Source organism: Macaca fascicularis, chromosome 15, assembly GCF_037993035.2.
Source record: "Macaca fascicularis isolate 582-1 chromosome 15, T2T-MFA8v1.1".
In the NCBI taxonomy this organism is placed as follows: domain Eukaryota; kingdom Metazoa; phylum Chordata; class Mammalia; order Primates; family Cercopithecidae; genus Macaca; species Macaca fascicularis.
Genome location: NC_088389.1, coordinates 114652002 through 114668391, shown reverse-complemented (window position 1 = coordinate 114668391; position 16390 = coordinate 114652002). Strand labels below are relative to the sequence as shown.

Genomic DNA, 16390 nt, shown 5'->3' with positions numbered 1-16390 from the left:
GAAAGGATCAAATTCACACACATAACAATGTTAACCTTAAATGTAAATGAGCTAAATGCCCCAACTGAAAGGCACAGACTGGCAAATTGGATAGCTGTATTCAGGAGACCCATCTCACGTGCAAAGACATACATAGGCTCAAAATAAAGGGATGGAGGAAGATTTACCAACCAAATGGATAGCAAAAAAACAACAACAACAACAACAACAACAACAACAACAACAAAAAACAGGGATTGCTATCCTAGTCTCTGACAAAACAGACTTTAAACCAACAAAGAACAAAAAAGACAAAGAAGGGCATTACATAATGGTAAAGGGATCAATGCAACAAGATATATATTCTTAAATATATATTAAATATATATTCACCCAATACAGGAGCACCCAGATTCATAAAGCAAGTTCTTAGAGACCTATAAAGAGACTTAGACTCCCACACAGTAATAGTGGGAGATTTTAACACTCCACTGTCAATATTACACAGATCAAGAAGACAGAAAATTAACAAGGATATTCAGGACTTGAACTCAGCTCTGGACCAAGTAGACATAATAGACATCTACAGAACTCTCCACCCCAAATCAACAGAATATACATTCTTCTCAGCAACACATAGTGCTTATTCTAAAATCAAATACAGCATACTGATGGGTCTTGCCTTTTTATCCAATTTGCAGTCTGTGCCTTTTAGTTGGGGCATTTAATTGGAAGTAACAACACTCCTTAGCAAATGCAAAAGAACAGAATTTCTGGGACACAACTAAAGCAGTGTTTAGGGGGAAATTTATAGCACTAAATGCCCACAGGAGAAAGCAGGAAAAATCTAAAATTGACACCCTAGCATCACAATTAAAAGAACTAGAGAAGCAAGAGCAAACAAATTCAAAAGTTAGCAGAAGACAATAAATAATTAAGATCAGAGCAAAATTGAAGGTGATAGAGACACAAAAACCCTTCAAAAAAATCAATGAATCCAGGACCTAGTTGTTTAAAAACATTAACAAAACAGATAGACTGCTAGCCAGACTAATAAGGAAGAAAAGAGAGAAGTAGACACGATAAAAAATGATAAAGGGGAGATCACTACCGATCCCACAGAAACACAAACTACCATCAGAGAATACTATAAACACCTCTACACAAATAAACCAGAAAACCTAGAAGAAATGGACAAATTCCTGGACACATACACCCTCCCAAGACTAAACCAGGAAGAAGTTGAATCCCTGAATAGACCAATAACATGTTAGGAAATACAGGCAACAATTAATAGCTTACCAACCAAAAATGCCGAGGACCAGATGGATTCACAGCCGAATTCTAGAGGTACAAAGAGGAGCTGGTACCATTCCTTCTGAAACTATTCCAAAAAAATAGAGAAAGAGGGACTCCTCTCTAACTCATTTTATGAGGCCAGCATCATCCTGATACCAAAACCTGGCAGAGACACAATAAAAAAAGAATATTTCAGGTCGATATCCATGATGAATATCGATGAGAAAATCCTCAATAAAATACTGGCAAACCGAACCCAGCGGCACATTAAAAAGCTTATCCACTATGATCAAGTTGGCTTCATCCCTAGGATGCAAGGCTGGTTTAAGATACGCAAATCAACAAATGTAATCCATCACATCAACAGAACCAATGACAAAAACAACATGATTATCTCAATAGATGCAGAAAAGGCCTTCGATAAAATTCAACACCCCTTCATGCTAAAAACACTCAATAAACTAGGTACTGATGGAACATATCTCAAAATAATAAGAGCTATATATGACAAACCCACAGCCAATATCATACTGAATGGACAAAAACTGAAAGCGTTCCCTTTGGAAACCAGCACAAGACAAGGATGCCCTCTCTCACCACTCCTATTCAACATACTATTGGAAGTTCTGGCCAGGGGGATCAGGCAAGAGATAGAAAGAAAGGGTATTCAAATAGGAAGAAAGGAAGTTAAATTGTCTGTTTGCAAATGACATGATTGTATATTTAGAAAACCCCACGTCTCAGCCCAAAAACTCCATAAACTGATAAGCAACTTCAGCAAAGTCTCAGCATACAAAATGAATGTGCAAAAATCACAAGCATTCCTGTACACCAATAATAGACAAACAGAGAGCCAAATCATGAGCAAGCTCCCATTCACAATTGCTACAAAGAGAATAAAATACCTAGGAATACAACTTACAATGGATGTGAAGGACCTCTTCAAGGAGAAATACAAACCACTGCTCAAGGAAGTAAGAGAGGACACAAACAAATGAAAAAACATTTCATGCTCATGGATAGGAAGAATCAATATCATGAAAATGGCCATACTGCACAAAGTAATTTATAGATTCAGTGCTATTCCCATCAAGGTACCACTGACTTTCTTCACAGAATTAGAAAAAAATACTTTAAATTTCATATGGAACCAAAAAAGAGACTGTATAGCCAAGACAATCCTAAGCAAAAACAACAAACTGGTCATTAGAGAAATGCAAATCAAAACCACAATGAGATACCATCTCATGTCAGTTAGAATGGCAGTTATTAAAAAGTCAGGAAACAGAGGCAGGGCGTGGTGGCTCACGCCTGTAATCCCAGCACTTTGGGAGGCCGAGGCTGGCAGATCACGAGGTCAGGAGATAGAGACCATCCTGGTTAACACAGTGAAACCCCATCTCTACTAAAAATACAAAAAATTAGCCAGGCATGGTGGTGGGCACCTATAGTCCCAGCTACTCAGGAGGCTAAGGCAGGAGAATGGCTTGAACCCAGGAGGTGGAGCTCGCAGTGAGCCGAGACTGCACCACTGCACTCCAGCCTGGGTGACAGAGAGACTCCGTCTCAAAAAAAAAAAAAAAAAAAAAAGTCAGAAACAACAGATGCTGGAGAGGATGTGAAGAAATAGTAACGCTTTTACACTGTTGGCGGGAGTGTAAATTAGTTCAACCATTGTGGAAGACGGTGTGGCGATTCCTCGAGGGTGTAGAACTGGAAATACCATTTGATCTATCAATCCCATTACTGGGTATATACCCAAAGGATTATAAGTCATTCTGCTATAAAGACACATGCACACGTATGTTTATGGCAGCACTATTCACAATAGCAAAGACTTGGGACCAACCCAAATGCCCATCAATGTTAGACTGAATAAAGAAAATGTGGCACATATACACTATAGAATACTATGCAGCCATAAAAAAGGATGAGTTCATGTCCTTTGCAAGGATGTGGATGAAGCTGGAAACCATCATTCTCAGCAAACTAACACAGGGACAGAAAACCAAACACCACATGTTCTCACTCATAAGTGGGAGTTGAACAATGAGAACACATGGACTCAGGGTGGTGGGGGTGGCAGACATCATATACCAGGGCCTGTCAGGGGGTGGGGGTCTGGGGGAGGGATAGCATTAGAAGACATACCTAATGTAGATGACGGGCTGATGGATGCAGCAAACCACTATGGCACATATATACCTATGTAACAAACCTGCACATTCTGCACATGTACCCCAGAACTTAAAGTATAATAATAAAAGAAAAAGTCTCCCAAAAAAGAAAAGTCCAGGACCAGATGGCTCCACTGCCAAATTCTACTAAGCTTTCAAAAAAGAACACCAATTTTCTTCAAATTACTCCAAAAAGTTTAAGAGGAAGAAGTTCTCAGCCGGGTGTGGTGGCTCACACCTGTAATCCCAGCACTTTGGGAGGCAGAGGAGGGCAGATCATGAGGGTCAGCAATTTGAGACCCGACTGGCCAACATAGTGAAACCCCGTCTCTACTAAAAATATAAAAATTAGCCAGGCTTGGTGGCACATGCCTGTAGTCCCAGCTACTTGGGAGGCTGAGGCAAGAGAATCGTTTGAACCTGGGAGGCGGAGGTTGTGGTGAGCCAAGATTGAGCCACTGCACTGCAGCCTGGGCAACAGAGCAAGACTCCATCTAAAAAAAAAAAAAAGAGGAAGAAGTTCTCCTTAAATCATTCTATGAGGCAAGCATTACACTGACACCGAAACCAAACAAGAACAAGGACACCAACGAAAAAACTAAAGACCAATATCCCTGATGAACAGAAATGCAAAAATTCTCCATAAAATACTAACAAACAAAACTCAAACAGCACATTAAAAAAAAAAATGACCAAGTGGGATTTATCTCAGATATGCAAGGGTGGATCAACATACAAAAATCAGTAAATATGATACATCACATCCACCGAATAAAGGACACCACCATATGATTTTCTCAATAGATGCAGAAAAACATTGTCTTTTCATGATAAAAACTCTCAAAAACTACACATGGAAGGTGAGAGATGAGGTAGATATATTTAAGAAAAACTACACATAGAAGGAATATACCTCAACATAATAAAAGCCATGTATGACAGACCCACAGCTAGTATCATTCTCAAGAGGGGAAAACTGAAGGACTTTCCTGTGATCTGGAACACGACAAGGATGTCCACTTTCACCACAGTTATTCAACATAGTACTGGAAGTCATAGCTAGGGCAATCACACAAGAGAAAGAAATAAAGGGCATTCAAATTGGAAAGGAAGAAGTCAAATTATCCTTGTTTACAGATGATACGATCTTATATTTGGAAAAACCTAAAGACTACCAAAATACTATTAGAACTGATAAATTCAATAAAGTTGCAGGATACAAAAGTAACATACAAAAATCAGTAGCACTTCCATATGCCAACAGTGAACAATTTGAAAAAGAAATAAAAAAGTAATCCCATTAAAAAAAAATCACCACAATAAAATTAAATACCTAGGAATTAACTGAAGAAGGGAAAGACCTCTACAAGGAAAACTATAAAACACTGATGAAAGAAATCAAAGGGTACACAAAAAATCGAAAGATCCTATGTTCACGAATCAAAATAATCAATATTGTTAAAATGTCCATACTACCCAAAGCACTCTACAGATTCAATGCAATTCCTATCAAAATATCAATGACATTCTTCACAGAAATAGAAAAAACAATCCTAAAATTTATATGGAATCACAAAAGACCCAGAATAGCCAAAGCTATTGCATAAAAACAGACACATAGACCAATGGAACAGAATAGAAAACCAATAAACAAATCCACACATCTACAGTGAACTCATTTTTTGACAAAGGTGCCAAGAACATACACTGGAGAAAGGATAGTCTCTTCAATAAATAGCACTGAAAAAACTGGATATCCTTATGCAAAAGAATAAAACTAGATACCTATCTCTCCACTATATACAAAAATCAAATTAATATGGATTAAAAACTTAAATCTAAGACCTCAAACTATGAAACTACTACAAGAAAACATTGGAGAAACCTTCCAGGACATTTATCTAGGTAACAATTTCTTGAGTAATACCCCATAAGCACAGGCAATCAAAGACAAAATGGACAAATGAGATGGTTAAAAAGCTTCTGCACAGCAAGGGAAACAATCAACATAGTGAAGAGACAACCTACAGAATGGAAGAAAATATTTGCAAACTACCTATCTGACAAGGATTAATAACCAGAATATACAAGGAGTTTAAACTCTACTGGGAAAAATCTAATAATCCCATCAGAAAATGGGCAAAAGATTTGAATAGACATTTTTTAAAAGAATACATACAAATGGCAAACAAAAGGCCTATGAAACAGTGCTCAACATCAATGATCATCAAAGAAATGCAAATCAAAACTATAATGAGATATCATCTCACCCCAGTTAAAATACCTTACACCCAAAAGACAGGCAAGAACAAATGCTGGAGAGGATGTAAAGAAAAGGGAACCCTTGTACATTGTTGATGGAAATGTAAATTAGTACAGCCACTACGGACAACGGTTTGCAGGTTCCTCACAAAATTAAAAATTGAGCTACCAGATGATCCAGGAATCCCACTGCTGGGTATACACCCAAAAGAAAGGAAATCAGTGTATCGAAGAGATATCCACACTCCTATGTTAGTTGCAGCACTGTTCACAATAGTTAAGATTTGGAACCAACTTAAGTGTCCATCAACAGATGAATGGATAAAGAAAATGTGGTAATTATACACAGTGGAGTACTAGTCACTCTTAAAAAAGAATGAGATCTAGTCATTTGCAATGACTTTGATGGAACTGCATGTCATTATGTTAGGTGAAATAAGCCAGGTACAGAAAGACAAACATCACATGTTCTCACTTACTTATGGGATCTAAAAGTCAAAACAATTGAACTCATGGACATATAGGGTACAAGGATGGTTATCAGAGTCTGGGAAGGGTAGTGGGGGGAGGTAGGGGGAGGTGGGATGGTTAATGGGTACAAAAAAATAGCTAGAACTAGTAAATAAGACCTACTATTTGATCACATGACAGGGTGACTATAGTCAATAACTTCATTGCACATTTTAAAATAACTTAAGAATGTAATTGCATTTCTACAACTCAATGGATAAATGCTTGAGGGAATGGATACCCCATTCTTTACGGTGTACTTATTTCACATTGCATGCCAGTATCAGAACAACTCATGTAGCCATAAATATATACACCTACTAGTACCCACAAAAAATAAAAATAAAAAAATTGAAAAAATATACTAAAAACAGAGCTACCATATGATCCAGCAATCCCATTGCCAGCTATATATCCAAAAGAAAAGAGATGAATATATTGAAGAGCTATCTGCACTCCTATGTTTGTTGCAGCACTATTCACAATAACCAAGATTAGGAAGCAACCTAAGTGTCTATCAACAGATGAATGGATAAAGAAAATGTGGCAATTATATACAATGGACTTCTATTCAGCCATTAAAAAAATGGGATCCAGTCACTGCAACAACACGGATGGAAGTGAAGGTTATTATGTGAAGTGAAATAAGTCAGACACGGAAAAACAAACTTCACATGTTCTCACTTATTTGAGTGAGAAAACTCAAAACAGTTGAATTCATGGAGATGGAGAGTAGAAGAATGGTTACCAGAGGCTGGGAAGGGTAATGGGGAGGCCGGGGGTAAGTAGGAGTAGTTAATGGGTTCAAAAAAATAGTTAGAAATAATGAATAAGATTTACTATTTGACAGCACAACAGGGTGACTACAGTCATCAATAATTTAATTGTACATCAAAAAATAACTTAAAGAGTATAATTGGATTGTTTGTAATACAAAGAATAAATGCTTGAGGGGATGGATACTCCATTTTCCATGATGTGATTACTGCTTATTGCATGCCTGAATCAAAGTATCTCATGTAGCTGGGCCTGATGGCGTGTGCCTGTAGTCCCAGCAACTCGAGAGGCTGAGGCGGGAGTGCCATTTCAGCAGAAGTCAAGGCTGAAGTGAGCCGTGATTGCACCGCTCCACTCCCTCCTGGATGACAGAGCGACACCTTTTCTCAAAAAAATAAAATAAAATAAAATAAAATAAAATAAAATAAAGGAAAATATCAGTACATTCTCATGGTATATTTTATCTTTAAAAAAATTAAAAGGGATTAAACATTTCCTGGCCTTCACCCTGTAAACATCTGTAAAAATAACAATTCCTATAGCAGTGAATGTCCCTAGTGCCCAGATTATGGTCTTTACATATCATTTTCCACTAAAAGAAGCAAGGGTTCCTGACAGTAATGGTAGATTCCAGGTCTGGGGCAGTAAATGTTCAAGATGAGCTTGGAAGCCAGGCGCAGTGGCTCACACCTGTAATCCCAGCACTTCAGGAGGCCAACGCAGGCAGATCACCCGAGGTCAGGAGTTTGAGACCAGCCTGGCCAACAGTGAAACCCCGTCTCTACTTAACTTCTCCCCTCTGAGAAGGTGATTTATTACTTATGTGGGAGAACACTCAAAATCTGGTGCCAGAATGGTAACAGTGATTTTTAAGTGTTCAAGGCATTTGCATACTGCATCTCACTTGAGACTCACAAGACTACAGGCCTGATAAATCATCACCCCAACTTTACCAGTGAGAAAACTAAGGCTCAAAGAAATTAGTCAATTGCTGAGAACACACACCCTAAAAACCACACCCTAACAGCCAAAACTCCCTGTGACACTGGAGCAGATCGGCCTTCTTCCAACTGACCACTTCCTCCAATATTAGCTCTGCGTCACCAGTCAGCAAAAATCCTTATTAAAAAGTTGAAAGTGGAACGTCTAATTATAGTTCTGCAATTCACATTAAGGTGTGGATTTTAACAGACTGATTTTAAAAGGCACTTTAATAAACTAATGTCTTAAATCTCTGGCGTGGTAGGAAAAGGGGAAGGATTGTTTTTGGTTTGCTTCATTTGTGTTTTGTTTTTGTTTTGGCATACTCAGGATGATTTGGGAGAGAAGATCTGATCAGGAGGTACCTCTCCATACACCTTAGCTACATTTTTATGCCATTACAGAAAGGCAGGAGTCAGGAACTTGTTCCCCCTTCCAAAAGTTAGCTAACTCCAACGAAAAGCCAAAACAGAAATACTTGATAGACTTCTTTTCCATTCCTCTTCCATTTTCTAGCTCTACTTCCCCTATGTCCACTCAGAGTTAAATGTTAAAAAATTTAAAACCTCTTGAGTAAATAGCTCAATAATATTTAGTGGCCGGGTGCAGTGGCTCACGCCTGTAATCCCAACACTTCGGGAGGCCGAGGCAGGCAGATCACGAGGTCAGTAGATCAAGACCATCCTGGCTAATACAGTGAAACCCCATCTCTACTAAAAATACAAAAAAGTAGCTGAGCATGGTGGCGGACGCCTGTAGTCCCAGCTACTCAGGAGGCTGAGGCAGGAGAATCGCTTGAACCCAGGAGGGAGAGGTCGCAGTGAGCCGAGATCACATCGCTGCATTCCAGCCTGGGCAACAGAGCCAGACTCCATCTTAAAAATAAAAAAAAAAGATTAAATAAACTTGGGCTTAGAGAACTCTGTTTCATTTTATTAGCATCGAGGTCCCATAAAATTGACATAAAGAATCAGGTAATCACAGAAAACCAATAACATCAAATACATAGTTAAAGTTGATTTATATCGGGTCCTAAATGCGTTATAGATCTGCTGCCCCAAATCTCAAAGCTTCAATGAATACCAACAGCATGAATTTACAAATACATAAACAGAGTAGTACCAAATTTATTGGATTTATGTATGGGACAGTCACCTGTCTTTCACTCCTAATTATCAGAGAGAGTTCCAAAAACTTAGTATCCTATTGTTCATCCCAACATTTGAGAAATATTTAAAATCATCATCAAGGAATATTTATAAATAATTCACAGAAGAAATACAAATGATCAGATTGACAAAGGTATTTCTTTTTTTTTTTTTTTTTTTTTTTTTTTGAGACAGAGTCTCGCTCTGTCACCCAGGCTGGAGTGCAGTGGCCGGATCTCAGCTCACTGCAAGCTCCACCTCCCGGGTTCACGCCATTCTCCTGCCTCAGCCTCCCGAGTAGCTGGGACTACAGGCGCCCGCCACCTCGCCCGGCTAGTTTTTTTTTTTTTTTTTTTGTATTTTTTAGTAGAGATGGGGTTTCACCGTGTTAGCCAGGATGGTCTTGATCTCTTGACCTCGTGATCCGCCCGTCTCGGCCTCCCAAAGTGCTGGGATTACAGGCGTGAGCCACCGCGCCCGGCCAACAAAGGTATTTCTTAAATAATATTTTGTATAAGTATTTGAGAGGTTTAGAAGTCCTGAATTCTTAAATACTCCAGGTAATAGTATTAACTGTAATAATTTTTAAAAGTAGTAATAGCTGTCACTGAGTACTTACCATATGTGAGACACTATACTAAATATTTTAAAACAATGTATTCTTCTATTATCTCCATTTTATGGATGAGGAAACTGATGCTCAAAAACATTAGGTAACATATCCAAGGTCACAAAACTAGTAGAAAAAGAAAACAGAACAAGAAGGCAATTAGGCGTGAGGTATCAAAAGCCTTCAAAATTTGTGTATATTTGGAGCCAGCAATCCTCCTTGGAGTTTATCACGAAGAAATAATTATAGGCCAGGCGCAGTGGCTCATGCCTGTAGTCCCAGCACTTTGGGAGGCCGAGGCAGGCGGATCACAAGGTCAGGAGATCGAGACCATCTTGGCTAACACAGTGAAACCCCATCTGTACTAAAAATACAAAAAAATTAGCCGGGCATGGTGGCCGGCGCCTGTAGTCCCAGCTACTCGGGAGGCTGAGGTAGGAGAATGGCGTAACCCAGCAGGCAGAGCTTACAGTGAGCCGAGATCACACCACTGCACTCCAGTCTGGGTGACAGAGCGAGACTCTGTTTCAAAAAAAAAAAAAAAAAGAATTATAGAAAAATAATACAATTCTGGCCAGGTGCAGTGGCTCACGCCTGTAATCTCAGCACTTTGGGAGGTTAGGAGTTCGAGACCAGCCTGTCCAACATGGTGAAACCCTGTCTCTACTAAAAATAAAAAAAAATTAGCCAGGCGTGGTGGCAAGCGCTTGTAATCCCAGCTACTCGGGAGGCTGAGGCAGGAGAAGTGTTTAAACCCGGGAGGTGGAGGTTGCAGTGAATTGAGATCGTGCCACTCTACTCTAGCCTGGGTGCAACACAGGGAGACCCTGTCTCAAAAAAGAAATGAAATGAAATGAAATGAAATGAAATATACAACTTTATTTTTACAACAATGTCCATTGTCATATTATTTATAACGATGAGAAGAAGCAAACAACCTAAAGGTCCAACAAAAACCAAATGGCTAGTTTCAGTATGTCCTGCACTGATGTAACAGAATACTCTGCAGCTATTTCAAATGATGGTTTAAATGTATATTTATTGAAACAGAAAATCTAGTCCCACGTTACATGGAAAAAGCAAAATGCAGAGAAGTACATACAGTATAAGGTTTTATTTTAAATAGCATAGGTAGAAAAAAAGTTAAGAATAATATACTCCGGGGGAGGGGGGAGGGATAGCATGAGGAGATATACCTAATGTAAATGACGAGTTAATGGGTGCAGCACACCAACATGGCACATGTATACATATGTAACAAACCTGCACATTGTGCACATGTACCCTAGAACTTAAAGTATAATAATAAAAAAAAGAATAATATACTCCACAATGTTACATCTTGTAGTAAAATTTTAAGTGATGCATTTCTTTACTCTTATATACTTTTTAGTATTTCTACAACAAAAATGAACTACCTATATAAACATTTGTTTAAAAGGTCCTAAGAAAACTCTATATACTGCCCATGGGAATGCAAAACAATATTGTCATTTTGGAAACCTGGCATTCCTTATCAAATTAAGCATGTCTGCGATATAATCCTACCATTCTACTCTTCAGTATGTACCTAAGAGAAATGAAAGTCTATGCCCCACACAAATGTTTAAAGTAGCTTTATTAACAATAACCAAAAACTGAAAATAATTCAAATATCCATCAACAGATGAATGGATAAACAAAATGTGGTACATCCATACAATGGAATACTACTTAACAACAAAAAGGAATGAAATATTGATATATGCCTGGATACACAACATGCTTAACCCTCAAAATCATTATGCTAAGTGAAAGAAACCAGACACAAAAGAGTACACATTACAGACATGTCTTGGAGATACTGCAGGTTCAGTTCCAGAGCACTGCAATAAAGCAAACATCACAATAAAGCAAGTCACACAAATTTGTTTCCCAGTGCTTATAAAAATTATGCTTACAGCCTGGTGCGGTGGTTCATGCCTATAATCCCAGCACTTTGAGAGACTGAGGCAGGTGGATCACTTGAGCCTAGGAGTTTGAGACCACCCTGGGCAACACCGTGAAACCCTATCTCTACAAAAAATACAAACAATTAGCCGGGTGTGGTGATGCATACCTGTAGTCCCAGCTACTCGGGAGGCTGAGGAAGGAGGATTGCTTGACCCTGGGAGGCAGAGGTTGCAGTGAGCTGAGATTATGCCACTGCACTCCAGCCTGGGTGACAAAGCGAGACCCTGTTTCACCACCCCCGCAAAAAAATATGTTTACACGATACTGTAGTCTATTAAGTATACGACAGCACTACATCTTTAAAAAATGTACATACCTTAATTTTAAGATACTGTGTTGCTAAAAAATGCTACTGGTCAGCTAAGCCTTCAGCAAGCAAGTAAGAATCTTTTTGCTGGTAGAGGGTCTTGCCTTGATTTTATTTATTTATTTTTTTTAATTTTAGAGACAGGGTTTCGCTCTGTCACCCAGGCTGGAGTGCAGTGGTGCGATCATAACCCACTGCGAGCCTCAACTTCTGGGGCTCAAGTGATCCTCCCACATCAGCCTCCTGAAAAGCTGAGACCACAGGTGTGCACCACCATGCCCAGCTAAATTTTTATTTATTTATTTATTTATTTATTTATTTGTAGAGACAAGGTCTCCCTTTTTTGCCCAAGCTGGTCTCAAATGCCAGGCCTCAAGCGATCCTCCCATGTTGGCCTGAAAAAATGCTGGGACTACACGTGTGAGCTACCACGCCCAGCCCTGCCTGGATGTTGATGGTTGCTGACTAATCAGGGTGGTGGCTAAGGCAATTTCTAAAATAAGACAACGATGAAGTCTGCCACATCAATTGACTCCTCCTTTCATGACAGATTTCTCTGTAGCATGCAATGCTGTTTGATAGCATTTTACTTACTGTAGAAATTCTTTCAGAATTGAAGTCAATTCTCTTAATCCCTGCCACTGCTTTATCATCTAAGTTTATGTACTGTTCTAAATCTTTTGTTATCATCTCAACATTTGTAGCATCCTCACCAGGAGTAGAGTCCATCTCAAAAAATCACTTTCTTTGCTCATCCATAAAAAGCAACTCCTTATCCTTTCAAGTTTTATTATGAAATTGCAGCAATTCAGTCAGATCTTCAGTCTCCACTTCTAATTCTAGTTATCTTGCTACTTCCACCACCTCTGCAGTTTCTTCCTCCAGTGAAGTTTTGAGCCCTGCAAAGTCATCCATGAGAGTTGGAATCAACTTCTTCCAAACTGCTGTTAATGTTGATATTTTCACCTCCTCCTATGAATCATAAATGTTCTTAATGGCATCTAGAATGGTGAATCCTTTCCAGAAAATTTTCAATTCACTTTGCTCAGATCCATCAGAGGAATCACTATCTAAGGCAGCTATAGCCTTATGATATGTATTTCTTAAATAATAAGACTTGGCCAGGTGCGATAGCTCACGCCTGTAATCCCAGCACTTTAGGAAGTCTAGGTGTTTGGATCGCGAGATCAGGAGTTCAAGACCAGCCCAGCCAAATTGGTGAAACCCTGTCTCTATTAAAAATATAAAAATTAGCCAGGTGTGGTGGCACACACCTATAATCCCAGCTACTCAGGGGGCTGAGGCAGGATAATCGCTTGAATCCGGATCCGGGAGTCGGAGGTTGAATCCGGATTCTGCAGTCGGAGATTCTTGCAGAACCAAGATCATCCCCTGCAGCCTGGGTGACAGAGTGAGACTCTCAAATAAAGAAGAAGAAGGAGGAGGAGGAGGAGGAGGAGGAGGAGAAGGAAAAATTAAGATCAAGGAAAAATTATTCCTTAATCCATGAGCTACAGAATGGATATTGTGTTAGCAGGCATGAAAATATTAATCTCCTTATACATGTCCATTAGAACATTGGTTGACCAGGTGCAATGTCAATGAACAGTGATATTTTGAAAAGAATATTTTTTTTCTGAGGAATAGGTTTCAACAGTGGACTTAAATTATTTAGTAAATTATGCTGTCAACAGATGTGTTGTCATTTGGGCTTTGTTGTTCCATGTATAGAACACAGGTAGAGTAGACTTAAAATAATTCTCCCTCTTTGAGATAGAGTCTCACTGTTGCCCAGGCTGGAATGGCACCATCATGGCTCACTGCAGCCTTGACTTCCCCGGGCTCAGGTGATCCTCCCACCTCAGTCTCCCAAGTAGCTTGGACCACAGGCACACCCACACCTGGCTAATTGTTGTATATTTTGTAGAGACGTTTTCGCCATGGTACCCAGGCTGGTCTTGAACTCCTAGACTCAAGTAATCTGCCCACCTCAGCCTCCCAAAATGCTGGGATTACAGGTGTTAGCCCCTACACTTGGCCAATGTAATTCTTAAGGGCCCCAGGATTTTAAACATGATAAATGAGCATCAGCTTCAACCACATGTCACCAATTGCATTAGCCCCTAACAAGAACGTCAGCCTGTCTTTTGAACTTTAAAGCTAGGTGTTGACTTCTCCTCTCTAGCTATACAAATTCTAGATAGCATCTACTTCCAATTTAAGGCTGTTTTGTCTACATTGAAATTTCCTTTAGTGTAGCCACCTTTATCTATGATCTTAGCTAGACTTTCTGGGTAATTTGCTGCAGCTTCTACATCAACTTGCTACTTTAGGTTGTACTTTTAAGTTATGTCAGTGTTCCATTTTATGGATATACCATATGTCATTTATTCATTCATTCATCAGTTGATAGACACTTGAGTTGCTCCCACTTTTTGGCTACTATGAATAATGCTGCTATGAACATTCATGTGCTTTGATATATAAATTCTACATACTGTTTGGTTCCATTTATATGAAATTCAAGAACAGGCAAAACTAATCTACAGTGGGTAGATGTCAGAAGAGTAGTTACTCAGGGGCAGGCACCTAGTGTCTACTGAAGAAAGGTACCAAAGAAACTTTCAGGAGGAACAGAAACATCACATATTCTTATCTAGGTGGAGGTCACAAAGAGGTAGATAACTTAAAAGTCATACCACTTCACACCTATTAGAATGGCTATAATCAAAAAGATAATATTAATTTTAATGCTTAGTAATAATTGGCTGGGTGCAGTGGCTCACATCTGTAATCCCAGCATTTTGGGAGGCCAAGGCAGGCAGATCACTTGAGGTCAGATGTTCAAAAATAGCCTGACCAACATGGTGAAACTCCATCTCTACAAAAAATACAAAAATTAGCCAGGCATGGTGGTGCACACCTGTAATCCTAGCTACTTGGGAGGCTGTGGTAAGAGGATCCCTTGAACCTGGGAGGCGGAGGTTGCAGCGAGCCAAGGTCACGCCATTGCACTCCAGACTGGGCAAAAAGAGCTAAACTCCATCTCAAAACAACAACAACAAAAAACTTAGTAATAATTGTTAGCAAAGATGTGGAGAAATGGAAATCCTTATACATGTTAATGGGAATGTAAAACGGTACAACCACTCTGGAAAACAGTTTGGCAATGCCTCAAAATATTAAAAGTAGAGAACCATATGACCCAGCAATTCTCCTGGTATGTACCCAAGAGAAATAGAAACACATGTCCACACGAACGCAATTGTTCATAGCAGCATTATTCATAACAACCAAAAGTGGAAACAGCCTAAATTTTCATTAACTGATGAATGGATAAATAAAATGTGGTACATACACAAAATGAACACTATTTGGCAACAAAAAGGAATGAAGTGTTGATTCTTGCTACAACACGGATGAATCTTGAAAAAATTATGCCAAATGAAAGAAGTCAGTCACAAAAGATGACACGTTGTAAGATTTCATTCCTATGAAAGGGCCAGAATACTGTGGTGAGCCATGATGTCACCACTGCACTCTAGCCTGGGTAACCGAGCGAGACCTAGACTCAAAGAAAAAACAAAAAAACAAAAAAACAAGGGCCAAAATAGACAAACATAAAATATATGGAAAGAGCAAGTAGACCAGTGGTTCCCAAGAACTGGCAGAGTAAAGGGAAAGGGAGGACAGGAGCGACTGCTAATGGGCACCAGGTTTCTTTTAGGGTGATAAAAATTTTCTAAAATTAGACTATGGTGATGGGTATAAAAATCTGTAAATATAGGCCATATGCGGTGGCTCATGCCTGCAATCCCAGCACTTTGGGAGGCCAAGGCGAGCGGATCACCTGAGGTCAGGAGTTAAGAAACCAGCCTGACCAACATGGAGAAACCCCGTCTCTACTAAAAATACAAAATTAGCAGGGCGTGGTGGCGCATGCCTGTAATCCCAGTTACTCACTCAGGAGCCTGAGGCAGGAGAATTGCTTTAACCCGGGAGGCAGAGCTTGCAGTGAGCCAAGATTGTGCCATTGCACTCCAGCGTGGGCAATAAGAGCGAAACTCTGTCTCAAAAAAAAAAAAAAATCTCTGTAAATACACTAAAAACCATTGAATTGTACACATTAAACAGGTGAATTTTGTGGCATGTTAATTATATCCCAATAAAGCTATTTTTATTAAGCCATTGAGCAATACATTTAAAACTTGTATATTTAAACCTATGTAAATTATACTTTAAGGTATTGATCAAAAGACATATTATGAACCACTAAAAATAAAGTAAGAAGGTCTAAGTAATATAATCACGGAATTTTATGGAAGGATGAGGTCTTGGAGGTCATCTG

At 39.2% G+C, this 16390-nt stretch overlaps 1 protein-coding gene across 7 annotated transcripts in view; it reads right to left on the bottom strand.

The window, feature by feature from the left end:
- The window catches only part of RMI1 (RecQ mediated genome instability 1), a 640651-nt gene that overhangs the window by 576566 nt on the left and 47695 nt on the right, over positions 1–16390 (bottom strand). For 2 of the 7 annotated variants that reach the window (XM_065530753.2, XM_065530756.2), the window contains one exon: positions 11345–11608. The gene's annotated coding sequence lies outside the window, so the exon portion shown is untranslated. The other 5 variants (XM_065530752.2, XM_065530751.2, XM_074017727.1 and 2 more) reach the window with 5 other exon arrangements.